Here is a 6,137-nt window from a genome sequence, read left to right as displayed (position 1 = left end):
CAAGCAGGAGGCTTGCTAATGGAGTGGGGTGCCTCTAGGCATTTATCAGCAGAGCTAAACAGAATTTTGTAACACTTACTCACACAGGGCATAGGCCAGGCCAAGGGGCTGAGGGCCACAGAGAGACTTGCCTTTGGGTATTGCTGATGGGAGGCTGTCCTGATTGAAGAACTGTATCTTGAGCATTCCTGATCCTGAATTGTAACATGCCACTTCCCAGATAAACCCCATAATTGTGAGTATTGTTGGTGACTTCTATGTGGCCATTGCAACAAATTTTCAAACCCAGCAGAGGAGTAGAGAGTGCCATGGGAGGGACAGTTGGTGTCAGAATTGGCAAGAAGGAATCAGCTTTGGGTTGTTGACCTTGCTCTTTCCCCTTGTGAAGTTAGAGAAGGTCAGAGTGCTGCCCTCATGCCATTTTTGCAGTAATGGTCATCTTTAAAGATGAGTGGTCACAGACGGGTTAGCTTGGTGTCTTTAGGATCTTCAGAAGTGGGGTTTTATTTGGGGCTCTCACCTTGGGGATATGGAGGAGAACACCTACATTCTTAGAGTGTGGTCTTACCCTTCTCACTGTCTCCTTGGTACATCTGGTCTACGCCTGATTCTTCCACTACTCTTCCTGTAAATACACTCATTGTCCATCCTGTCCCCCAGATACCCATTTTCCCAGCATTAGGCCCTGAGCCTCCTCATTGTCAAGGTTACCTCAATTTCTCTCCATCCTCATTTCCCCTGAGCTGACTTCATGAGTATACAGCAGCCTCCTTATTCTTCCCAGACCATCAAGCTCTGTCCCTGTATATGGCCTTTGTACTTGCTCTTCCCCTGACAGCACCATTCCCCTGACAGCACCCTTCCCATGACTTATCATTCAAGTCTAGGTCTCAGCTCAAGGATCATAATAGCCTCCCATTCATTCATTCCACAAGTATTTATCGACTCACTATGTGCCATGCCCTGCCCTAGGCAGTGGGGATACAGCAGTAAACGAGACCTTGACCTCACAGATTTTACCCAAGGAGACAGAGAACATGCAAATAAATACATCAAACCAAATCAAACTCACTGCAGTCAAGTTGTTTCCAACTCATAGCAACCCCTCCTTGGGTTTTCAAGGCAGTATCACTACGGAAGTAGATTGCCCAACCTTCCTTCTGAGGAGTGGCTGGTGGGTTTAAACCGCCAGCCTTCTGGTTAGCAGTCAAATGCTTTAGTCACTATGCCACCAGAGCTCCTACTATGCCACTAGAGTGCCCCCCAAAAGATGTATAATAAGTGTGTCCTTAGTAAATGTTATCACTAAGGAAAAGGAGCTCAGAAGTGGCTGTGGCAGAGGGTTGCAATTTAAAATAGAGAGTCAGGGAAGACTTCACTAAGAAAATGTTTGTCCAGAGACCTGAAGGAGGATAGTGAGGGAGCCATGTGGGTATCTAAGGGAAGAGCACTCCAGACAGAGGGAACAGCAAATGCAAAGGTCTTGTGGCTGGAGCATAGTTGGTATGTTTGGTGAACGGCAAGAAGGCCAACATGGCTGGAACAGAGTGAGGGTCATAGTATGAGATGAAGCCAGAGGATAATGTGGGGGTGCAGTGAGATCACATTGGGCTCTAACCCAATTCAAGTATTACTTCCCCAAGGAAGATTCCCTGACCCACAGACTGGCATTCCCTCTGCCACCTGCTCTCCAGGACAGTGCCTTTTACCAGAAAACTAGTGTCTCATTCATTCATTCCTTCTTCCAGTCATTCAATACATATATTTCAAAACCATTGTCTGTGCTGATTCCTAGTGTTATTGCTGACAAGAAGACAAAGAACTTCTCTGTCACTCAGAATTACATTCTTAAGAGGGAGAGCATCATAGTCCAGTAAAGTAAAGTAATAGTTGTTGTTGTTGTTGTTATGTGCCATCGAGTCGGACCCGACTCATAGCAACCCCTCCTTGGGTTTCTGAGGCAGGATCACTACGGAAGTAGATTGCCCAACCTTCCCTCCGAAGAGTGGCTGGTGGGTTTGAACCACCAGCGTTCTGGTTAGCAGTCAAGTGCCTTAGGCACTATGCTACCAGAGCTCCTAAAGTAATAGTAGAACAAGATAATTTGAGAGAGGGATATGAAGAGACTAAAACAGAGTGATAGAGACTACATTGCCTGGGTGGGCAGGGAAGGCCCTTTCAGAGGTGGCAGTGTTGGAGGCAGAGCCCTGAGGGAGTGTTCCAGGAGAAGAGACCTGCAAGGGGCAAAAGCCTGAGGGAAATCAACATTTGAGGTGTGAGTGGATAGATACATGAAGATTCAATGAGTGAACAAACATACAGGCAGGCACTGTCCACAGAGAACCCCATCTTCCTGCTCACAAGGAACCCATGAGCCCCCTTGTGGTAACTGGGGAGCTGGAGTTGGAATATAGACCTCAGAGGGGAAGTGGAGAGTACAGATGTCACCGGAAAGGAGAAGTAGAGGAAGAAGTGTGTGGATTCTCTAAGAGCCTGCAGGAGGGGTCGACATAGACCCTACCTGAGGGGGCCATGCCTACATCAGTCCTTTCCCCAATCCAAAGCCTCCTCTTTTCCTGCTCTCTCCTTCTCCCTCACCTGCCTCGCCCTTACTTCCTCTTTAATGTTCCTCAAACATACTAGGTTTGTTCCCACCTCAGGGCCTTTGTGCTTGCTATTCCCCTTGCCTGGAATATCTTTCCCTAAGAGTTTTATAAAGCCAGCTCCTTCACAGCCCTCAGAGCTCAGCCAAGGGGCCCCACCCCAGAGCATCCTTCCTTGACCATACCAGCTAAACTAGACCCCACCCACCCACCCAGTCCTATCCCAATCACACCACCCAGCTTTACTTCCTGTCTCTGAAACTTTAATGTTTGTGGCATATTGCAGTCACAGCTGCCACCCCAGGGTCCAGCAACTCAGAGGCTTCAGCACCAAGGACCTAATCCAGGTCCCTGTCAGTTCTTCCAGTGTGATAGTGTCTTCTCAACCCCTCATTTTCCTCCTCTCTAAAATGTCTCTGATGACAATGAATTTAAAGCACATGGAGCAGTGACCAGCTTACAGTAGTTGTTCCCTAGGGCTACCCACTGTATTATTTTTGTTGTTAGGTGGCATTGCGTTGGTTCCAACCCACAGCCACCCTCTGGACAACAGAACGGAACACTGCTTGGTCCTGCGCCATCCTCACAGTGTTGCATTGCTCGAGTCCCTCGTCACAGCCACTGTGTCAGTCCATCTCACTGAGGATCTTCCCCCTTGTGGCTGACCCTCTACTTCACCAAGCATGCTGTCTTTCTGCAGGGATTTGTCCCTTCTGACAACATGGCCAAAGTACGAGAGATGAAGTCTGGCCATTCTCACTTCTAAGGATCATTCTAGCTATACTTCCTCCAGGATAGATTTATTCATTCTTCTAGCAGTCCATGTTGTTGTTAATTGCTGTCGAGTCGGACCTGACTCATAGTGACCCCTCCTTGGGTTTCCGAGGCAGTATCACTACGGAAGTAGATTGCCCCATCTTCCTTCCAAGGAGTGGCTGGTGGGTTTGAACCGCCAGCCTTCAGGTTAGCAGTCAAATGCCTTAGCCACTATGCTACCAGAGCTCCCAATGGTACATTCAAAATTCTTCACCAACACCACAACTTGAATGTGTCAATTCTTCTGCAATCTTCTTTATTCTTTGTCCACCTCTCACCTGCACATGAAGCTATTGAAAATACCATGGCTTGGGTTAGACACACCTTAGTGTTCAAAGTGGCATTTTTGCTCTTTAATACTTTAAAGAGTTCTTTTGCAGCAGATTTCCCTAATACAAGTGTTCTCATTATTACCACCCTGGGTTGTTGCAAAATAACAGACACACAGCACTGTGGTGCAGGTTTAATGAGCTTACACAGATGAAGTGTCTGGTGAAGGGCTCCAGGCAGCAAATGGAAAGTGATTTATAATGTAATTAGTACAACCAACTGCAACTTAGGAAAGGGGTTTCCTGGCAGGACATGTGACTTCACTGTTGGCCGGAGTCTGGTTTCACCTATAATCTCACCACTCCCACCTCAGCTGTCAAGGGTAGTCTGGGGCTGGCCTCTGAATGTGGGAGGATGGGGGCAATGAGCTTCATCAACACAGTGATCCCTGCCCTGTCCGTGATGTCACTAGGCGAGGGCAGCTGGATGCAAAGAGCTCCCACAGCTCTGGGTGGGGTACCCTCAGCTAGAGGAGTTAGGAATGAGATTGGGCACACCAGACCAGAACAGAAGTTCCTGGGTGCCAAGCCAAACCACTTAGGAATCCTTTCCCAAAATGTGTAAGCTCAGTGGTCTTAACCCTTTAACCCTAGGGATGGAAGACAGAGACTTGGGAAAGCCAAGGTTTGTTTTTAGGCTTTGGAATGCTTTTTTTTTCCCCCAGAAACTGGTAAAGTGTGCAGCCCAAAACCATGAGTTCTGATATAGTGTTCCTGCTTTTGAAAAATTTTTTCTAAATAAGGACATAGAAAACAATAAAGCTAAATGATAAACTGAAAAGAATGCTGTCAACCACAGTGACTTTCAAAAGTTTTTGACTGAAAGAACATCATTACAATATAAGAGGTGTGTGTGCGCACACACACAGCCCGCAAATTTGCCCTAACCAATATTTACTAACTGCCTAAAACAAATTTTGATACTCTGACATTTTCTCCTTTCTTCTACATGATTTCATTTTTAAAAACATCCTGGTCATGACCTTTTAAATTGATCTCATGAACCACTAATGAGTCATTACTCACAGTCTGCAAAGCTTTAATAGACATGCAAGAAAGGATGTTTTCATACCATGGACAAGTGTGAAGGTGGTATCTGTAGAATATTTCTTTAAACAGAACACATTTTCCTGATGAACAACTCTATACTTTTGCTTAAAAATAAAATAAAAAATCCTGCTCAGGGTGAGTTTGCTGTGAGTAGGCACCAGTGGGGGAAGCTTTTCTTTGTGGGACTAATTTTATCTATTTATTCATTCATTCAACAAAGCTGTGGTAGGTGCTAGGGAGTTAGCAGTGGTGGGCTAGAACCAGCTCACACCAGCTCATGAAAATCAATTGCTAAATTTTTCAGGAATTTTATGAGCTAGTTGAAATTACATTGGTAGCTTCAAATTGGTCATGATGAGAGATTTAAACAACAGAAATAGCAAATTATATACACCAGCCCAGTTCCTCCCCTTGAGCTGGTTGTTAAACAGTTATCAGCCTAATTCTTGTCAGTAGTGAACAAAACCTTAATGTAGGAGGATGGGGGCAATGACATCATGGACAGGGCAGGGAGCATCATGGTGATGAAATCTGAGGGAGAATTCATTAGTCAATTGCAAAACTAAAAGTAAACGTGATAAATGCAATGAAAGAAAAGTATAGGGATCCATAAGAACATAGAATATAGGCAGCTCCAAGAAGGATTCCTTGGGGATACGAAATATGACCAGAAATTTGAAGGATGAGAGGATTTAACTGGATTAAAGAATGAAAGGAAGAGTATTCCAGGCAGAAGGAATAGCATGTGCAAAGGCCTCTGTCAGGAGACAGAATAGTGAGTCCAATTTAGTTGGATAGAAAACAAGTAGGAGCAGTTTGAGAGATGGAGAGAACAGGCTGGAGATGTGGACATTCAGGCCAAGGGGACCTGTAGGCTGGGTGAGTGGTTTGTTTTTATCCTGAGAGTAATCAACACAAGGCTGCTTGCATGTTGCACGGGAGATGTTCTTGTAAATGTCCATTTTACACCATATTCCATCAGATTCTGTGAGCTGTATTTACGATGCAGAATTTTATCTTCTTCACTGCTACAGGGGAGAGGGGATAGTTCCATTTCTAATGATGAACACCTGCATTGTAAAAACAAGTCTCTGAAAGGTCAATTGTGAGCATAATACGCAAACCTGGGGAGTTTAACGTTTTACTTAAACAATGGAGAAAGGGCTGAATTTAAAGTAATACTGAATCAGTGGTGAACTTACTGTTTTCTATTCCTCCTGTATCCACTGACCTGAACTCAACACAACCAAATACCTGGAAATGAGAACTGTGGTACAGACAGACAGACATCTAGAAGATATTTGGCTCAAGGAGTGAAAGAGGGAATTTCTGAAGCTCA

The sequence above is a fragment of the Orycteropus afer genome, unplaced genomic scaffold (assembly GCF_000298275.1).
Source record: "Orycteropus afer afer isolate SDZICR_OR568_19922 unplaced genomic scaffold, OryAfe1.0 scaffold00476, whole genome shotgun sequence".
NCBI classification, from domain to species: domain Eukaryota; kingdom Metazoa; phylum Chordata; class Mammalia; order Tubulidentata; family Orycteropodidae; genus Orycteropus; species Orycteropus afer.
This window is presented reverse-complemented; position numbering follows the sequence as displayed.